Source organism: Octodon degus, unplaced genomic scaffold (genome assembly GCF_000260255.1).
Source record: "Octodon degus isolate 3935 unplaced genomic scaffold, OctDeg1.0 scaffold00245, whole genome shotgun sequence".
Lineage (NCBI taxonomy): Eukaryota > Metazoa > Chordata > Mammalia > Rodentia > Octodontidae > Octodon > Octodon degus.
Genome location: NW_004524821.1, coordinates 1,335,074 through 1,356,621, shown reverse-complemented (window position 1 = coordinate 1,356,621; position 21,548 = coordinate 1,335,074). Strand labels below are relative to the sequence as shown.

The 21,548-nt window shown below is 45.8% G+C and overlaps 1 protein-coding gene across 4 annotated transcripts in view; it reads right to left on the bottom strand.

The window, feature by feature from the left end:
- The window catches only part of Hivep3 (human immunodeficiency virus type I enhancer binding protein 3), a 464,424-nt gene that overhangs the window by 276,308 nt on the left and 166,568 nt on the right, over window positions 1-21,548 (bottom strand). The window contains exon 1 of one of the 4 annotated variants that reach the window (XR_002819058.1): window positions 5,985-5,995. The exons of the other annotated variants lie outside the window; for them this stretch is intronic. The gene's annotated coding sequence lies outside the window, so the exon portion shown is untranslated. Of the gene's footprint in view, window positions 1-5,984; window positions 5,996-21,548 lie in introns of those variants that run through there. 4 annotated transcript variants of the gene reach the window in all.

Here is a 21,548-nt window from a genome sequence, read left to right as displayed (position 1 = left end):
CGAAGAGGTGAGCACACATACCCCGCCATGACATGCTGCCTCTGCCCAGGCTCCAGATCAACTGACTGTGGACTGTAACCTCGGGAATACTGAGCCAAACTAAATTCCTCTCTTTATAAAGTTGTTCTCTTGGGTATTTTGTTACACTGAGGAAAAAAAAGATTAATGCACCTGTTATTTGCCCACACATGGTATGTGCGTGTCTGCCTGTACCTCTGTCCACCTACTTATCCAGCACGTGTTAGTCCTGCTCCACAATAGGCCCTCCCACCTCCCCTGGCTGAGTCACACATGTACCACTTCAGAGACCATTCCAGAGACCCCTCCTACAAAGGTGTCTGTCTCTCTTCCCTTCTTCATTTCCCATCTCCAGTAGCACCTGCTTTGTGCTGAGTACCCTACTGGGTTCTGGGATAATAAGTGAACAAGATGAACAACTAGCAGGTTGTCCATGACGCTTTCAGTACAGCGGGTGAAACAGCTATCGGATCGTGTTTAGTGACAGTGGCCACAAGGAAGATAAAACAAGGTGATACGGAAGGACAGAAAAGTCACACAGGACCAGGAGTGCAGTGAAGGACTTTCTGAGCTACATGACGAGGAGACTGTCACGTGAAGGTCTTGCGAGAGGAAGAAGGTTGGAACAGATCCCCAGCAACTGTAAAGGTCCTGAGGTTGGAGAGAAAGCCATAGCAAGGAGGCCAAGAGCACAGAGGTCAGGCTGGGGAGTCCCTGCTGGGATGAGGCTTGGTCGCACTGCTTCTGGCTGGGTGACTTTGGGATTAATGACACTTGATAGAAAAATGACTAACAGAGTAAATATATGAAACACCAGCATTAACTAGAATACCCAGCATGCAGTCAGCATCAACAATGGCAGCCCTCAGAGTCTCATTGCTTGTCTACCATTCCCCATGGCTTAGAAACTCACATAAGCCAGGGCTGGCCAGTTTTGTATCCTAGGACACGCTTGGCCTATAGGAAGAGCTCGGTGAGTATTTGCTAAGTGGATGGATTGAAAAATGTGTGATTGTGTGATTATGCCAATGGATCTCTTTTTAAAACATAGTCAGGCAATTCATGAGAGAAGTAGTAAAAAATAGTCAGACACCCTTGGTGATAAAAGAAAGGCAAATTGAAACAGTCAGAAGCTGTTATTTCCCCACAGATGGGCAGATTGTCTTAAAGGCCTATCCCCCAGCACAGACAGGGTCTGGGCAAATGTGCCCATACCTGTTTCTGGAGGAGCATGTACAGTGTGTGTTAGAGTTCTTAAAACTCTCTATCCCTACAGAAAGTCAGGATTTGGGTAAATACAGAAGATAGATCTTTTAAACAAACAAAAATTTTTTTGGTACTGGGAATTGAACTCATGGCCTTGTACTTGCCAGGCAGGTACTGTGCTGCTGAGCTATCTTCCCAGCCCAGCAATTTTTTAAAAAGTGTGTCATGTATATTTGAGGAGGCTTGATATTTTAAATAAAAGTAGACTGTTTTCTATAAACTGTTTAGTACATACTTTCTACTTCTCAAGTCTACCGTAAGAGGCTGTGGTGCCAAGAGATGAAGGCCTGGGTTCTGGAGAGAGGCCACCTGGTCCTGTTCACCTCCACTATCAGCTACTGGTCATGGCATCCTGCTGGGATTACTTACCCCTCAAGGCGCAGTCATTCTAGGTGTAAAACTGCAAACTAACAGGCCTGCCCTGTAGCAGCACCACACAGTCGCCGTGAGTTCACCCATAGAGAATGTCCCAGGAAGGCCTGGGTCCCCGTCTCACTGCCTTGATCCCCATTGGTAGAAGCTCGGCTACTTGTGTGTTTCATTATAAGAACTGCAACTAGGGGTACCTTTGTGGGTTCTCACACAAACACAATTCTTTCCTTAAAATAAAATACTAAAGATCTTTTCCTTATAAAGTGCTGAAGCTGAGTGTGGTGGCACACAACTTAATCCCAGCTATTGGAGAGGCTGAGGCAGAAGGATCACCAGTTTAGGCAATTTATTGAGTCCCTGTCTCAAAATGAAAAAACCAAAAAGTGCTGGGGATATAGCTCAGTGCGCCCTGCATTGAATCTCTCATTAAATAAGCAAACAGTAAGAAAGCACTAGACATGCCACTGCCAACTCAAAAGGGATAGAGAGTTTTAAGAATTCTAACACACTGCACACACTCCTCCAAAAACAGGTGTGAGCCCATTGGCCCAGACCCTGTCTGTGCTGGGGACAGGTCTTTTAGACAATCTACTGATCTATAGGGAAAGAACAGATCTGACTGTTTCAATTTGCCTTTCTTTTATCACCAAGGGCGCCCGACTGTTTTTCACTGCTTCTCTCATGAATTGCCTGTTTATGTTTCAAAAACAGGTCCATTGGCATAATCACAAACACAGAACCAGTGGCCTTGAAGTGAAGCGCTCTCTGGGGAGGGTCGGGCAGGCTGTACAGCCACACACCAGAAGACTGGGCACCCCTTTATCTTCTGGAAAGGGGAAACAGAAACACTGCAGTCCTGCCTCATCTGGGATGACTGAACTCCACCTCGCACCAGCAAAGGAGGAAGCAAGCCTCACAGAGAAGAAGCCTGGCAGACAGATCTCTCCCCCACATCAGCAGTGCCCAGGTTTTCCTCAGGTGAATTTGATCCTAGACCTGTCTCAAGAGCATCTGCATACGGACGGGTGAGTTATATCTGAAAGAAAAGTGAGGCCACCATGGCTGTGTCTCTGGTGGACAGAACACGCCACCACAGGGCATTCCTAAAATTCCCTTCCTGACAAGACAGAAAGTCTTTGAGAACCATAAGCCAAAGCCTGCTTCCACAGACACCCTCACAGTCACAGCCAGTGCAGCACAAAGACTTCCAGGGTATGGTCAGTGGCCCATTCACCTCAAGCTATTACGTGCGTTAGTTTGTCCTTCCTTTGCATTTGGCTTTGTTACAGTAGTTTGGCATGTAACAGCATCTTTACCCTGACTACTATCGACACAGTGATTTTGTTCTGAGCTGGCCAGAGCCCTGCAGGAATTGCAGACTGCTTCTGCTTTGTGTGGTAAGAGACACCGGGTTCAGAGTAGCTCACTGTCTGCTCTTAGGAAAATGATCTACAGAAAGCAACGTCTAACTTCTTCCTTCTGCAAGAATCTTGCAGTTTTCAGAGGACTTTCTAGATTTTTCATGAAGAAGATCTCCCCCTAAAATGTCTCTGCTTTCAGCCGTCCCGATGTCCTGCTGGGTTTGGCCTCCACAGGCATAGGGCCAGTTAAAAACAGAACGTACACATCTGTCAGCTTCCTCCTCCAAGGAAGAGGTCACATGTTGACTGAGAAGTGGTTGCTTACCTGTGGGCACTCCTTAGGCACACAAACCTGGAAGCAGCAGAGCAGGCGAAATGGCTGCCAACAGGAAGCAAAAGAACATCTTCCAGCAGGCACATGAGATCAGAGGGCAGCAGAACTAGAACTAGGTAGGCTTTTGGCAAATGGAGCAAAACCCCTCACTACGAGGTTGAGGCCCTGCTGCTGGCCCCTGGCACACAGGATATGGGGGTGGGCTGTGTGCAGCGCAGAGCCAATCACAGGCCAACTGGCTAAGGCCCAAAGGAAACCCACGGGCCATCCTCAGTATGGAGACTACAGGACAGCAAATCTACCAAGCCACTCTGACTTGTCTGAGCAGTTCACTTCAATCCCTGCAGAAAGATGTAGGAAGACCTGTGAGCATACTGAACCAGGCCTGGCCCTGGGGCTAACAGAAAAAGAAGCCTAAGAGCTCACTTCTATTCTCTAAGAGCACTTGAGGGAATGGAAGAGACGATACTCACGCGATGCAGTAAGTTAAGAACCAAAAGAGATTCCAGCTAGTGAGTGTCGCCAGGGGCCCAGAAGCAGACTTGGCCTGTTTAGGAGAAGGCAAAGTAGGCTTCGTGGGTAAATAGGCTGATCTTAAGCTTTAAGGGTGAGGGGGATTTAGGCAGTGAACAGACCTGAGCTGGCATCTGGGGAGCCACGAGAGCAGGCCCGGAAGGGTTAGAGTCCCACCCGCACTGGAAAGACTGTGTGAGGAGCACCAGATGTGGAAGCAGGAGGCCAGATTGCAGAGAGGTCTCAATCCCACACACAGAAGTCTGGGCTTGATCCAGTAAGCAGCTGGAGACTGTGGACAGCAGATCACATAATTACAGGAGAATCTCAAAGCCTTCAGCTTTTGGTGGAGATGCAGAGTAGAGAAGGTGCCGAGAACACCAGGAAGAGTCACAAGCCCTCCAGCTGGCAGCCACAGAGACAGATCTGGGGGCTACTCCAAAGCAATTGCTGCAGGCCCGGGAGACACATTTCAGGGGAGTGGGGAGGACTAGGAGGATGCAAGTGTGAATTGTGAAACTTAGTGGCTTTGACATAGAAGTGCATCGTCAGACTTAATGACACAGGCTGCTGCCGTGGAGAAAAGTGTTGAGTTCAGAGCCAAACGTTAGAGCAGTTCTAGAAGAACTTCAAAGGGCCCAAGCATCCAGAAAGTGAGGCAACAGCGGTAAACAGAAACACACTGGTGATGTCTCCTAATTTTGGCTCAAAGAGGAATTAATGTCTCAGCTGAAGTTTTATCTAACATCAATGAGAGACACAACTGTCAGTTCAAACAGTTGTGGACTGTGCGCCCCTCCTGCCTCACTCGCTCTCAATGTTCCCCAAGAGTCCATCAGACCACAGGTTTGGGACAGCCATGGAAATGAGATACAAATGCTCAGACATCCCTAATTCTAATCCTTTCTTCTGCTGAAATATTGCAAGAACTAATTATTTTCACAGTCCAGCACATGTTTCAGTACATATGCTCAGGCTTAAGAACTAAGTCATTTCTTTCTTTTCCCTTCCCCTCTTCCCTGGCTTGCCCTCCTCTCTACCAGCCCCTCCTCCAGTGCCCAATCTGCTGTCGGCCTCCAGGCACATGTGCATCTCCTGCCTATTTCTGCTTGGCTCTCAACATTCCCCATTCCCTCCCAGCTTGTCCCTGTAGAAAAACTCAGTCCAGGAGATAACTACCAGTTGATCAGGGCAGAAAATGTAGATCTCAACAAAGACAAGCAGCATGCTGTGGAAAGAGCCTTGAAGGGCAGGCCAGGAGACCTTGGTAGTAGGAGTCAGGTCAGGGAATCAGATAAAGATCACTGAGACAAGGGAGCTCCCCAGTGCCCAGCTTTGCCTGGACCCAGATGGAGGATCAGCAGCTTCCCTCTCAGAGCAGTAACCCCAAGTGTTTACAGTTGTAGTTACTGTGAACCACAGTGGAAAGGGGAGGAGAGAGAGAAAGAGAGAGAGACAGAGAGACAGAGAGACAGAGACAGAGAGACAGAGAGAGAGACAGACAGACAGACAGAGAGACAGAGAGACAGACAGAAAGACAGACAGAAGGAGAGACAGACAGAGACAGAGAGACAGAGGGGGGAGCAAGACAGAGAGAGAGGGAGACAGAGACAGAGGGAGAAAGAGAGAGAGAAGGAGGAGGAGGAGGAAGAGGGAAGGAGGGAGAGAGACAGAGACAGAGACAGAGAACTAGAAGTGAAATCTCACTGGTGTCCACTTTGGCTCTCCACACACTTGCCCAGACCCAGAATTGTCTGTGTACAAGTCACTCAGAATCTACAGCTACCAGCTTCTGCCACTTTGGAAGCTGTGCTGAAGTGGAAGATCTGCCACTGCTGGGAAACTGAGAGTAACGAGAGAAAGCAGGAACAATGGCAGTGACTCGTGGGCACTAACCCTATCTCTAATCCCAACCCTAAAACTCACCTGTGGGCAGGTGAGTGTAGTGAGGAAAGCCAAGACAGCAGTAAAAGATGGCAGAAGTAAGCATGGCTCTGAGGTCAGTAGTCAGGGATCAACCAATCTGTACAGCCTGGAGTCTACATTTACTTCTAGCTTCCTAGACAATCCTGCCTGAACTAGGTAGAAATCTGAACTCCATGTTATAGAATATCACAAACTCTAGGAATGGGACACCAAGGAAGGAAAGACAAGAAGAGATTCCATGTACCATTTTGGGAAACTGGGGGTGAGCTGGGAATGAAGGTCTTCCCAAGTGGAAGCTAAAATCCCATTTATGTTCTGTGCTTTCAGTACTTCACACTTGTGGCCAAAGGAATGATTCTAAATGTGGTTCTCCAGCGGAGGCGCAGGTCTCAGGTGGGGGTGTGTCAGAACTGATCAAATGGCCCACTTAAGATCTTTGCATTTCACGGTATGTAGATTTACACCAGCAGTCCTAGAGCTCACAGCTACTTGGTGGTGTGGCCTTGGGTGGATCACTTTGTGGAGCCCAGACTTCCTCATCTGTCTAACTGAAACAAAGAAGCTGGATTCCACATTTACCACATTTGGAAGCACTGAATGTGACCAGAAATGGATGGATACATCCAGAGAAAGAAAAGTCATGGTCTTTGATATAGCCTATAAATTTCAAGTTGGCATAACCATCTGCAGAAAATTACCACCAAATCATCTACTCTGAACCAAGAAATAGTAATTCCCCCTTTTACAAATGAGGAAGCCAAGTTTACTATATCCAGTAACTTGCCTCAAGTCAGAGCACTGATTGCCCAGCTAAGCTGGGATCAAACCCAACAGTTCTAATGGCATCCTCTTCCTCAGCATCCCGTCTCTCTTCTGTTAAAGTTCCACATCCTATCACTGCCCACGCCAGAAGAATGGAAGTGAGTGTGGGGGGCCCAGCTACCTGCTTGCTGAGGACTCCGGGACAACGTTCATCCTTAACGGTGACCCCTAGTAAGGGATTCACAACACCAAGCAAGCTAAGTGATGCAATCAAGGCTCCAAAAGCTAAGAGAATTCACCTGCTCTGATTGCTAATTATCCCTAAGAGATACAAACTGAAGTGACTGCCACAGGGACCCAGGGCCTAGTAAAGCTCCACCTGAGATTGGATATTCAAGGATTGATGAATTCCCACGCGACACCAAAGCAGAAGCCCCATCAGTCAGAATGTTGCTTACATAATGGATTGCTCTTTCCATATATCAGGGGTTTTCCATGTGGAACACATAAATTCAACAATCTTATCCAGAAAGTGAATTTTTGAAAAAATAACAAAAAACAAAGGATAGGGTGGGCCAAATAGCTCAGCAGATTAAAGCACCTACAAGCAGACACAGGGGCCCGGGTTCAATCCCCAAGCCTGTCATGCCAGTCCTGCCCCTGGGGTGCGCAGAGATGGCAATTGAGACTGGGCGTGGTGGCACGTGCCTATAATTCCAGCTCTTGGGAGGCTGTAAACAGGGTATCACTACAAGTATGACCTAGTACTGGGATCCTGAATACCCTATAGACCCTTCCCTAAAATACCAAAAAAAAAAAAAAAAAAAAAAAAAAAAAAAGAAAGAAAGAAAGAGAAAAAGAAAAGAAAAGGAAAACAAACAAACAAACAAAGGGACTCTGGGAAACTCCTGGTGGTACCTATGTTTATTACCTTGATTGTGAAGACAGTGTCATAGGTGTGTGGATATGTCCAAACTCATTAAATTGCACACTTACAGAAGGGCAGTTTTTACAGTTACACTTCAATAAGGTTGGAAAAATACATTCTGTACAGTGAAAGTATTTCTTCTGTTAGCTTTCATCAGGAATTGGAACTGTGTCCTTCTGGAGGAAAAAACTGGCCTGCGTCATTATAAAAACACACATCACTGAGGAAGACCCTTTTTCAGCTACTACCCTCAGAGGGCAATGAGGAGGCAGCCTAAAGAATGCCTGAGCACACAAGCAGGGTGCGCGTGGCTGCGAGAGATGGTGGCTTTCCTCCGGGAGTGTCCTGAAAAGGGCCCAAGGCATCCACGAGGCATCCACCAGGGCCTGCACTTTAGGGCGGAGGTCACTGTGGCTGCGGTGGTCACTTCATAGCCCGTGTCCCTCTGGCTCAGCCCGCTCATTCAAACCTCAGCCAGAACATCACTGTTCCATAGCAAGGTCCTCGGATGCCCCATCCAGCAGCTCGCTCGCTCACTCAACCAAGGGTCACTGAGCCCCTCAGGAACTTTATAATGAAATAATTAGGTGCATAAAATCTGATTCACTGTCTCTCTCATCAGAGATTGCATCTGATTAGTCATTGTAGTTGTAGCACCTGATACTACCCACAACACAGCGAGCATTCCATAAGTATTTGTTAAATGAATGTATAAACAAATAAACAAAATGTTCAAAATTCCTATTCATATTTTAAAAGTCCAAAGGGCCGGCAAGATAGCTCAGCAGACTAAGCAGCAGGGACTGGGTTCGATTTCTGGCAACACATACTGCACCAGCCCCGCCCCTGGGCAAACTGAACTGCAATCGAGACTAGGCATGGGGGTGCCCACCTGTAATCCCAGCACTGGGGAGGCTAAAAACAGGAGGATCACCAGGAGTGCAAGCTGCATAGTGGATCCTATACCAAATACATTAAAAAATAAATAAGTAAATAATAAAAATAAAAATAAAAAACTCCAAATATACTCTTCTGTCTACCTTAATAAGTTATAATTGATGGCACAATCATTAGGACATTTGAATTTAATAAAAGAAATGAGAGGACCCCTCCAGCTCCAGCCCAGGCCTGGCATGTGTGAGACCTCCTTGCTCCTCGCTGAATCCCTTTCCAGCCAGAGTCCAGGCCTGGCATGCTGCACCAGGAAGAAGAAGCTGAGCACAGCAGCCAGACCCAAGCCAGGCACACCTGGAGGAGTTCAAACTTGGAAAATCCAGACCCAAGTATATAAATAAAAATTATATTAAAAAAAGAAGTGAATTCACTTATTTAATTATTAGTAAAGTAGTAAGATGTAAGCCAATAGGCAGAAAGTTACTTTCCTTGAGGGACAGCTTCGGGTACAGACCAGAAGACAGATCTTTAGGTGTTACCCTGGGCTTAACAGTCATAGTACAGTATAGGGTGGTAGTTAAGGGAAAGGTGGTGGAGCCAGGTTGGCTGGTTTCTTAGAGTCTTGACCTCCACAGTACCCACCACCATCAGAAACTGTGTGACTCTGGGACAGCTACTTAACTGTTTTTTGGTTTTTAGGTCTGTACATTGGGAAAAATATCAACTTCAGATGGTTCAACTTAGAATTTAAATGAGTTAGTATACATGAACTGCTTAGAGTCACATGCTCCTGCGACATATGAAAAACTCACTAAATACTATCTGTTTTATAGCCCAGAAGAATGAAAACAAGATTGTTTGACACCGCTCCAAGCACATCTTCCTGATTTCCAATTACTGCAATAAGCAGTGAGGTGGACCTGCTGGTTCTCCGCTTCACCTTCCCACCTTGGCTTCACCTGGACAGGGGATGACTATTCCCCACCTAAAACCACAGGCTTTGCCCGAAGCTCCTGATGCCATCTCCAGGTCTAGAGCTCAGGATTTCATTGCTTACCATACTCCTTGCCCAGCACAATGACAAATGCACTTACAGTTCAGACAATGCGCACATGATTGGCGTGTGGCGACTGTTAGTTAAAACCAAAGGAACTGCACACTCCAATGGGTGCGCCTCATATTGTCCAGTGCACATGCTGCCAGCCAGAGGAAGTGGGGGCAGCAGTGAGGGGCTTCAGGTACAAATTACTGCACACAGCTGCCTCTGGGCTCTGACACAGACTGTGGTCCATGAATGCAAAAGCTCCCCTAAGAATTCAGGTGGTGAGCGCATGTCAGAGGCCAGCATCAGGCCAACCTGGGGAAGCATCGGAGAGTGGGCTGATGCCACCACATCCATGAAATGCTGCCCTGTCTCCTCATTATAGGGCTGTACAACATTCCTATACACGATTCCACAAAACAGCCTTTGACGAGCTTCCAGAAGGAGGCTGCTGGGGAGAAACAAGGAGGGGACAGCACTTTAGCTTTTGGTGATGAAAAGCCTGGGCCAAATGGATGTGCCCCAGACTGTGCACACACAAATCCCTTTATTCAGAGAAATTCTAAAAAGAAACCTGGGGCTGGGAAGATGGCTCAGTAGAATAAGCACTTGCCTGGCAAAGACAAGGGCCTGAGTTCAATCCCTGGTTTCGCAAAAATATAAAAAATAAAATAAAAGGAAACCTTTCTATTTCTTAGTGTTTTCCAGAGACATAATTTATATCCAGTCAAATGCACACAGGATGATCAATCGTTGGTTGTTTTCTGACAAACATATGCACCCAGGTATCCACCACCCCAGTCAAGATATAAACACTTCCATAACCCCAGAAAATTAGTTGTATCCCATTTGGCTAAGCCCGGCTCTTACCTCTCCTTATTCCAGCCAAAAAGCCCCTGTTCTGGTTTTTCCTTCATAGATGAGCTTTCCTAGAATGTCCTATAAACAGAAACATACTCTGTATTCTTTTCTCTCTCTCTTCTTCCAGCAAAACCCCTGCACGCTGCTGCATGTGTCCATGGCTCACTCCCGAGTAACACTTAGCACTGAGGAGTATCATTATTTCATTATGTGGATGTACCGCAAGCTACCTGGCTTTCTCTGGCTGATGCCTATTTGGACTGCTTCCAGCTTGAGACTATTAGGAATAAAGCTGTTATGAACATCAATGTACAAAGCTTTAGGTCAACATACGTGCTAATTTCTCTTGGGTAAATACCTAGAGGTACAAATGCTGGGTCATATGTTGTATATGTTTATAAGAAAATGCCAGATTTTCCTGAGTAATAGAAATCAGCCACTGATTCCATTGCAAACTACTTACTACTTACTTTTAAAATAAATGCAAAAATCTAAGGTAGGGAAGGAAACAAACCACAGCCCAAAGCACACTGGAGCCACTTCTCTGGAGTGCAGGTGGGAGCTCCCCACAGAGGGCCTCGCAGGACAGCACGCGCCGGACACCCCCACCGGAAAACTGCTCCTGTTGGCGGGCTTTGCTCCCTCCTGCCTTCAAGGACAGTCTTGGTCCACCTATCCCTGGCAGACCATTCTAGGACAGTCAGGACTTGGAAGGCTCAGCTCACTCAGGAACCAATATCCTACAATGCCTCTTAGAACATGGGGATCCCAGTATCCAGTGTCCTTAGCCAAGGCCTGGAGACATCTTTAATGCCATGTCACAAAAATAGTATCAAAACTACAAAATCTGTGTGTTTTCAAAACAACCTATCCTATTTTGGAGGTGTCCGTTGATAGATATACATGATAGATAGATAGATAGATAGATAGATAGATAGATAGATAGATAGATAGATAGATAATTTCTGAGGACAGTAACTTGGAATTGAATTCGAATTTTCTGTATTCTCATTGATTTGGATTTTTCACATGGGCTTTACTTTGATTTCTAATCATTCTCCTTAAAATCCTCCCAGGATTCCCCACCACCTTCAGAAATGGTGACAAAAGAGTAAGGGGAAGTGATTCCAAGGGAGTTTTTTTTTGGGGGGGGGTGTTATTTTTTGTTTTTGGTGCCGAGGACTGAACCCAGAGCTTCCAGTTTGCTAGGCAAGCATTCTGCTGCTGAGCCAAATCCCCAGCTGCAAGGGGAAGTGATTCTAAATCCTTAAAGAAAGGGAATATCTGAGTGTGGAGTCTTTAAAGAAAGTTTAGGAATCAGGCTGCTAAGAAAGAGAACAAAGAAGGTCAAAGGAGATAAGGGACAAGGGACCCCTGAGAGGCAAAGAAGCATCTCAGAGCTGCTGGCCCAAGCAGCCATGTGCTTGCCTCCCCCTGGGGTCAGGAACCAGAGGTGGAATCTCCTTCCCACCCCCTTTCCTTATCCCACCAGTCCCGGCTCTGCTCCAGAAAATGTTACCAGGTGATGATCGAGGAAGGGGCAGTGGCCCAGTGTGTACCCGGCCCGTGCTAGCACAGCCATCTGCCACTGCCAGCACTTAGAAGGCCTCCTGTGCACGATAGGATTTCCTTGGCTCCACAGAAACCATCCTTTCTTGGGGCCGGGGAGATGGCTCTGTGGAATAAGCGCTTCCTTGGCAAGCGCAAGGACCTGAGTTCAATCCTCGGTTCCGCAAAAAAAAAAAAAAAAAGAAAGAAAGAAAGAAAGAAAGAAAGAAAGAAAGAAAGAAACCATCCTTTCTTGCCTTAAAAGCAACTAGAAATACTATACAGCTAACGTATCTTCAAGTCTGCTTATCACAGAAATGAACAGATCTCAGGCATGCTTGTGTGCATATTTTATTTTAATTCACTGGGTTTGGAAAAAGTCAAGAGCAAGGAGAGAGAATGTGTTTTTTTGTTTTTTGTTTTTTGTTTTCTTCTTCTTCTTCTTTTTTTTCTGGGATTTCACTGGTTTTTTCCTGTTCATCTGGAAAGCAAAATAAAAGCATGGAGATTGCTCGCCAATTTCCTTTCATTTGGAGACTCTGTTTGATTCAGGCTTGGCTGGAAAAGAAAGAAATCTCTCCCAAAGCCTGGTGTGCCCACCACCTGGGCCCCAAGAGTCACTGTGTGCTAGGAGGAGATAGATGCTCATGGTGACACGAGCTCCAGGTGTAGGCTTCCCTGCCTGAGTGCCAACCTAAACCCATCACACCCTGACAAAGGTGCTCTGTCCTATATCTGGGCAGTTGGTGAGGAGGGCTGGATTCTAGAGGATTCTGGGTACTAGGGACTCTGGCATGAGAAATGCTCAGAGGGCCTGCAGTAAGCCCACAGTGCAAACAGCTAGAACCAACCTCTAAGGTCACTTAGTCTGATTTTACAGTTGAGAATACTGAGGCTCTGAGGGATTGGTCAGAAGTTCCCAAGTGCCATCCACTGGGAAAGGAAAACCTTCCTTCTCTTCATTTCTGTGATAAGCAGACTTGAAGACATGTTAGCTGTATAGTATTTCTAGTTGCTTTTAAGGTAAGAAAGGACAGTTTCTGTGGAGCCAAGGAAATGGGGTCTGCCTCCACCCCTCTCCCCCTCTGATCAGGCGCAGGGCTGTGAACTACCCTGTGCCCTCCCCCATTTTCTTACAGGTGTGTCTGGTACCCTCTCCACCTGCCCTCTGCCTGCCAGAGCTGGAAGGACCCAGCAATGGGCCACCTTGGCCTGGGTCATGGTCCAGGGGCACAGGAGCAGACCACAGGCATGGTGGAAGGGAGAGAAACTGGTCAAATCCTTCTCAGCTCTGGCCCTGCAAAGGAGGTGCACCAGGATACTGGTGTACTCAGTCTGCTCGGGGGCCGCTGTTCCAGCAAGGCAGCCAGTCCTCCAGAACCTTGTAACCTGTAACCCCCGTCCTTCATGACCCTCAGGGCTCCATAGCCCTCAGCTCTGGCCTTGCCTTTGCAGTTCCCTCCTCTCCTCCCCTGCCATGGTAGATGCTGCCTCCTGAACTGTCCTGATTGGTTCCCAGGAGAGACACTGACTGCAGCTACCACCTGCCCTCCAAGTTCCATCTACCCCATCCGAACAGTGATCTCCCTGGTCTCTCTGGTCTTGAGAGCCTCCAGTTTGCCCCCTATCCCCAGCCTGTCCTATAGTATGTAGGGAAGATCACAGTCTGGCTTCAAATCTCTCCACAGTTTCCTCCAGCAGAAGCAAAACTTCCACCAGCTCTGGGCTGCTTTCTGCTGGCTCCTCTGACCTTGAACTGGACAGCATCCGGGCAGCCACCAGCCCCCTACCCCTCCTCTTGCCTCAGGGCTCCTCTGGGTCTCAGAGTCGCTGGAGCTGGGCCCTATGCCTGGCCTTCCACCCACCCCCTCTCCACTGACTGATTCCTCTCCTGCGAGAGCCATACTGGGCAGCGCACACCCTCCCCTGTTTTCACTCTGTCCTGGGGCTGGGCTCATTTACTTCAAGCACTTAACAAATGTGTAATTATATAATTTCTTGGTTTGCTTTTTAAATGACTGTCTGGCCCACTGGAATGCAAGTCCTCCATGGTAGGAACTAGGTCTGCCTTGTTCTCCACTGACAGTCACTGGGCACTGGAGGCCCATTTGCCAAATGAAAAGCTAGGAATATGTTCCATTTCAGGGGGTGATTCTCTCTCTCTCTCTCTCTCTCTCTCTCTCTCTCTCTCTCTCTCTCTCTCTCTTTCTCTCTTTCTCTCTTTCTCTCTTTCTCTCCCTCTCCCTTCCAAGGTTAGTAACATTATCATTCACCCAGGGGAAGCCCTTAGTTTAGGTCTCCAGGCAGAATTCTCCCCTGAACTCTGCAAAACCCTTTCTCAAAGAGTCAAATGGACACATCAGGCAGCAAATGCTTGTCCCTTCTACACAGAGGGGATTCCTTCCTAGGAGGCTCCTGAGATCACTGCTCACAGCCCCCTTGGGCTGTTCCTGCTGCCTCTGCATGGCCAGGAGCTAGGTCAGCCTTTGAAGCTGTGGTATTTCTGAATTTGGGCTTGGACAAAGACACTATTCTTCTTCCCGGCCTTTCATGCCCTGGGTCAAGTAATTTTAGTTGAATTCTATTTCCCTTCAACAGAAGGCTATTGGAAAATGCAAAACTATACTTATGAATGAATCCTAGCATTCTACTTTCAGAGTCAACTCTGTTATATTCCAGGCTCAATAGCAGGTACATTTCACCATTTTCAGACTCCAAATCATTTTCCCCACTCCCAACTAGATCATAAAAATTATTTTTAAATTAATTCTTATTGATGCATAAAAGCAAAATTTACACATATTAGTGGAGCACCATATGATGTTTCAGAACATGTTTATTTTGGGTTATCAGGTTAAACATATCTCTGTCAAATATTTACTATTTCTTTATGGTAAAAACATTGAAAATCCTTTCTAGTTCTTTGAGATACATAGATCCAAATTATCTCCCAAAAGTCTCATGTGTTCAGGAGTGGGGGCCTTTGGAAAGTCATTAAATCGGGGGGAGGGGACTATACTCATCAGTAGGTTTAGCTATTGATAGGTTTATAGGTGAATGAGGTATTAGAAGGTAGAGCTTGACTGGAAGAAATGGGTCACTGTGGGTGTGACCTGGAAGGGGTGTTCTAGCTCTCTGAGGTCTCTTCTCTCTTTCTCTCCCCCTCTCTCCCTTCCCCTCTCTCTCCCATTCTCCCCCTCCCTCTCTCTCCTTCTCTCTCCCTCCCTCTCCCTCCTTCTCTCTCTCCTTACCTCTGTCCTTCTCTCTCTCCCTCCTTCTATCTCTTTCCTTCCCTCCTTCTCCCTCTCCCTCCCTCTCACCTTGCCTCCACAATCCCCTTATGTCTTGGATCCATTAGCCATGGACTGAACCCTCTGAAACAGTAGGCCAAAATAAACCTCTTCTCCTTAGGTTCTGCATGTTAAGTATTTGGTTCTAGTGATGGGGATGTGGCTAAAATATTATGCAATCCCTCTCTATAGCCACCCTGCTGTGCCATGGCACACCAGAACTTCTTACTCCTCTCTAACTGCAACTTAGTCCCAGTTAATTAACGTTTTTCCAATTCTGCCTCCCAATATTCTTCCCCAGTCTCAGGTAACCACTACCCTACTCTCAACCATGTTGCCACAGCGATAGGATTTCCTTCTTTTTATGGCTCAACAGCACTTCATTGTATATATGCACCACATTTTTTTCATTTGTTTACCAATCACCGGGGACCTAGGCTGTTTCTATTTCTTGGCCATTAAGAATATTAGGAACAATATTGCAGTGAATATGAAAGCACAGACATCCCTTCAGTATGCGGATCCTATTTCCCTGGATGCATCCACAGCAGCGGGCCGCTGAACTGCATGAAGGCTCTGCTTGCATTATCTGAGGACTCTCCATACTGTTTTGTTTTTCCTTTGACCCAACTTTTATATGATTTTCTTTTTTATTATTAATTTTATTGAGAAACAGATTATCAGTGAGACAGTTTCAAAACCGATTAACAAGACAGTTTCAATAATTAATACAAGGCATGTTATCTTCTGAATAGTGGTTATTCATAGTATAAGATGCAGACATGATATCCTGTCCAAACACCATTAGTATAAATCTTTCCTCTCATTGAATTAAGAGAAAGTAGCTGTATACCTATCCTAACTATTTTGTATATACAGATACAAAATGATCCTTTCTTTCTATCCCCTTTTTTTGTTTAGTTTTGTTAGAGATGGGTATTCCATTGCCATTTAAATATTGTAGGTGCATGAATTCAGCAATCCAATATAGTCCAGTAGTCCATAATAGTAGTGGGCTATCCATAGGACTGGCAATGTCAGAAGTTGTTGACTTGAGCCTTTCACAGCTAAGCATATTAATATGGTTTTACTTTTTATACCTCGTTGTTATATTTTTCTGCTGGATGGTTAAGACTAAGATAAAGCAAGACCTATATAACAAGAACTGCATCTTTTGTATCTGATAAGGTCAGTCAAGTCCCCTTAGGATTTATCCTGTTACCCTGTACCGCACTTTGTAGATCTTTTGTCGGTGTCAGCCATGTGGATGAGTCATAGCCATTGCTTGACCAATTTGCTCTCTGTGAAAGCCTGAGAGAATGTTTCCTCTCCATGTGACTCTCCTTAGGCACACTGTACGTCATTGATCACGTTGCTCTGTGGCCCCGTAATCTCCTTGATCAGTGAAGACTCAGGACATAGTAGAACCTCTACTATAACATCATGTAACTCAGTTGTGTTCATACTGTTTTCGACAATGGCTGCACTAACTTAGATCCCCACCAACAGCACATTAGCTGTTTCCTTTTCTTCACATCCTCATCAGCGCTTATAATGCAAATTCCTGATCAGCTGTGAAAAATCACTGTAAAATTTATATAGGCTACATAGTCACTGGCTCATTTTAAAGAAATCCCACATTAAATATTATGAAATAGACATTAATGAGGCTACGAATAAATGGAAATGATTGCAATTCTTTTTATCTTTCTAATATTGTTCATGACCCAAAAACTGGAATCCAGATAAAAGCATTTCTGACTATGAAGTCAGCAAAATTACCTGAGTTATAAACTAGTCCTGGACTATACTTACAAATAAATTAAACAACTATATAGAAAGGATAGAAGTGTAAATTGAAGACTGAAGGCCAAAATGGATTCAGAAATACTATTCTTGCATTGATGATTTAAAGCAATATACATATATAATTTTACAACACCACAAAGCCTCATTTCATTTGTAAAATACACCAGAATGTCCTAGCAAGCTTCTGTGGAACCATGCAACTGATAGTGTTTTTTAATTAATTGTACATCTAGCAACCCACAAATATAAATTAAGTACCTTGAGTTAGCACTGTAGAGAACTTAGGTCTCTGCCCCCATGGAGCAAGCAATCTGCAAAACTTTAAGACACAGGAAATCCATAGCCCTAGCTACCAATTTTAAGGACATTCAATTCTGCAGGGGTTCATCTTTATTCTTTTCAAAAGTATATCAGAGTCCTGCTGTGTTTCAATGAGCCAAACCCCTAAGGCCCAGAAGGAAATAATTTCACAAGAAAAAAAAGGGAAAGATTATCTCAGAACAATCATTTCATTAGCATAAATCTGAATGTGCACTCTTTGGTCATTTTGTCTTGGTTTACAACTGGCTCTACAAGTGGTAAAATATTGCTGTCAGGGACAGGGTAGGACAAGAAAACACTAGGCACATGGACATACTCATGTACACACACACTCCCACATATCATAGGATCTATCTGAACAAATAGAGGTAAAAGTTGAACTAGTCTAACGTCAATATGTGCACAAAAGACACTTTCTTAATTCATTGTTTCTTTCCCTTCGTTTTCCTCCCTTCTTTCCCCCTCCTTATCTTCCTCCTTCTATACCCTACTTTTCCTATTCCATCAACAAGTCCAGGTGCTAAGAACACCTCACTGTCTGCTTGATCGAAAGCATAAGGCCAGCTGCTGAAGGAATGCAAGAGACACACCCTTCCCAAGGTTGTTGGGAATGTTCCCATAAGCACTTGCTTTGCTTTGAAGTCTTAATTCTGACCAGTTTAGGCACACAGCATTTCTAAGCCTCTTTTGGAAATTCAGAGATGCAAAAGACCTAGTACCTGCCTATCCTCAAGCTCCCAAAACCTTCCTAGTAAGAGGTGGTGCACTCCAGAATTAATGTAGGGTCACACTCTACTTGTCCAGCTCCATGTGTCTGATGTCCTCATCATAAAGGAGCCCCCCCTCCAGTCCAGTTATGGCCTCTAAGAAGGACACACTCTACTACCCGTGTTATTTGTGGCACACATTCTGCGTGCCTTCCTCCTCCTGTGGGCAGACCTCAAGGAAGACACTCAAGCGCTGCTCTGGCTTCCCCAGCGCATCACAGCACAGGCCCCCGCCTTTCACAGTGCTGACACTTTGGAGTTGCTGGGTCTTACAAGGCTTTGTTTTCTAAAAAAAATAAAAAATAAAAAATAAAAACCACAAGTTTCTTCATGGAAGTATATCAACACCACTTCTGCTTTTCATATTCTGCAACACCTGGCAGCATGCCTTACAAGAGCAGATCTAGAACCTCAGCCTCTCAAGCAAACCTCCATCCATTCCCAGTCTCTAGCAAACAGTTCTTACTCTATCTCCCTGGTTCTTCTCTCTCTTCTCATTCCGGGTTCATGGAAAAGTATATCTGACTAACTGCAGGCAGATCAGATCAAGGGGCTTCTGCTCTGTGTCTTATATGTGAAGAACATTCAGGCTTTTCATTTATTGTATGAAAAATTAAGGACATTCACAGCCCAAGTAGCTATTAGGCAACAAAGGTAAAGCTAACAGTGACAGCAAAGCTAACAGTATCAACTGTGCTGTGCTTGGGGTGGTTCCAAGCGCTTTAGGTATTCTGACCATTAAGCTCCACCACACCCATGTAATGCCAGCACAGTAAGTCCCAGAATCACAAACACTCCCATTTTGGACTTCACAGGCTCACTGTCTACCACTCACAGGTGTGCTGTGTAAGAATTACTTTGTCAGATTACAAATGGATCTGACTTACATTTTCCCAGAACAGAACTCATTTGTAAGTGGAGATTTATTGTTTTACTCTCACTCTCATTTTACAGGTCATGAGAACAAGGTCCAAAGAGGTTAATTTACCCACCTAGGACTAGCCAATGAATAAGTGTAGAGCTGAACCACAGCCATTTGACTTGAGAGTCTAATATCCAGGGAGGGACACTGTCGACAGGGTCCCATGGGGACCCTGTGCCCTCGGTCAGATATAGTGCTGAGCCTGAGCACCGAGTAAGCACTCTGGCTACTGTACACCTGTGTGTTTTCCCTGAGTCCACACTGTTGTGTCCCCAGGAGGAAGAACTCAGGTGCTAAGGGGATATGAGAGAAGAGAGGAGGACATTTTTGCCTTGGAGAGGTTCTATTTTAATCTTTACAAAAACATTGAACAGACCAAGCCCTGGATTTCAACATCAGTTTTTAAAGTCTCCAGACAAGAGGTTGCTATCTGAAAAAGGCAGTGTGAGGGGGCAGTCAGATGCCTCTAGGGTCTCCACACTCTCCCTGAGCTGCTCAGACCCTGAGGCCAGTGAGGAAGCAGAGATGGAGGTGCTGGAGTATCTGTGGCAAGATGCCCAGTGCTCAGATCAGGGACCAGCTCCTTGGCAGACTTGAGAAGCAGAGGATGCCACACTCCCCTGTACTAAGGGGGTGATATGAAGTTCAATTTCTTGACAAGTTCATGAAGGTCCGCTGTTTCCAGAAGTCCTAATATCAAACTCAGAAACTTCCTCTTCTAGCCTGGCTTTGTAGAAACACTGAATCATAACATCCCACAGTACAAATTCCTCAAGTTCAAGGACCTTTGAGAAGAAGAGATGGCTGAGGCAACAGCCTTGGTCCCTGGAGGACCAGCATCTTGGTGATGATGACAATAAAGAAGAGAGAGAAGATGAGGACCACAGTGATCGTGACAGCAGGCACACGTGCCGCATCCAGTAGTGATCAGTCAGTGATGAATACATTTTTGCTGAGCACTGCTGTGCACACAATTACATTTAACCTTCACAGCAACTTGGAGACGTAGGAGCCATTGCAGCACCTATCTTAGAGATGAGGAACCTAGCAAGGGAGGCCGAGTTCCTGGGGCAGGTGCCACAGATGAGGTTTTAGAGCTTATATTAGATCACAGGCCAGTCTCACTCCATGATTCTACATTCTTACCCAATGCCACTATATCTTCTTATTAAAAAAAAAAAAAAAAAAAAAGCTCTGAAAACAGACTTTGCTGATTGCCCCAATTTTCTGGTAACTACAAATGCAATCAGTTCCAAACTCACTTGAAAAAATTTCCAAAATATTCATGGTCCCTTCCTGCTGTTAATAAGCATAGTATACTAAATATAACCCTCGTTCTGCTTTATGAATAAGCTCATCTGGGACTGCTAGCCATGGGCCATAAGTACCAGCCCTGGTCCTGAGGATGGAGACGTGCATGAACTGCAGACGGCCGCACGCCAAGCCCAGCGCATGCTCTGAATCTGGAGTGCTGGAAATTAAGACCGAAGAAAATTTGTTTGCATTATTTGCCTTTTTGTTGTAAAACTTCAGTTGAAATGACTCAGCTGGGTAAGTAGAAGGGTTACTGCAGGAAATGGTACCAATGGCTGCTCCTGACATGTGTGGAGAAAAAGGCTCTGATGCGAAGCAGGAAAAGGAGCAAATAAAAAGCCAAACACGTAACAAAACTCGGCATCAGAATGAAAGCAGCCAGCTCCCTCCCTGATCCTGAGGGAGGTCCAGCTTTTCACGGGGCAGTCAGCGTATTTTGGTCCTGTGGCTTTATGTTTTTGCAGACACATTAAATCATAAAAATCGAAGAAACTCTTTCACCCCCAAACCACACAGTGTATTTTAAGGAATGTGTCCCTTTTCTAAGAAACTGCTTGATTTTCAGGAAGTGGCAAAGTGGCAGGTGTGTTCACATGATCAGCCAGAGAAACCAAGTAAACGCTCCCCTGGCCAAGCCTGCTTCTTGAAGATAAACAGCTGCTTGCCGCCAGCAGGAGGAACAAGGAAGCAGAAGGCTGCCCCTGTATTGCCTGGCACTTCTGTTTTTCTGTTGAAGTTGAAAAAGAGGGAAGATGAACTCCCACAAGCATACACACCCTACTCTGGCACAGCCAGTCCTGAGCCTCAATGGGGTGAGGAGTCATGAGGGCTCAGATCTAGCTGGAGGCCCCTGGTCTCCTCTAGAGAGCCAAGGAAACACACCACTGAACCTGGATTTGCAGGAAATAGGTTTGACCTGAAAAAGACATCATCACACAATTCCCAGTAGGCCAAGGGGGTGGGGGAGATGTCCCTGTTGCTTGCTCCCCAGGTAGCCTTGGTCTTCCCTTCCATACCCCCGTCTGTACTCACAACAGATGGGGTGTGTGCCTACAAGTCTACCCTGGGCACATAGCAAGTACCCAATGGAAGATAAATAAGGAAAGTGTGTGCTTCTCAAATACTTATTGAGTGCTGGACATGGTGGCACACGTCTGCAGTCCCAGCTAACTGGGAGGCTAAAGCAGGAAGATTGCAAATTGGGGGCTGGCCTGGGCAACACATAACTAAGCAAGAAAGAAAAGAGAAGAGAGAAAGAGAGAGGCAGATAGAGAAAATAGTGGAGGGGAAAAGAGAAAGA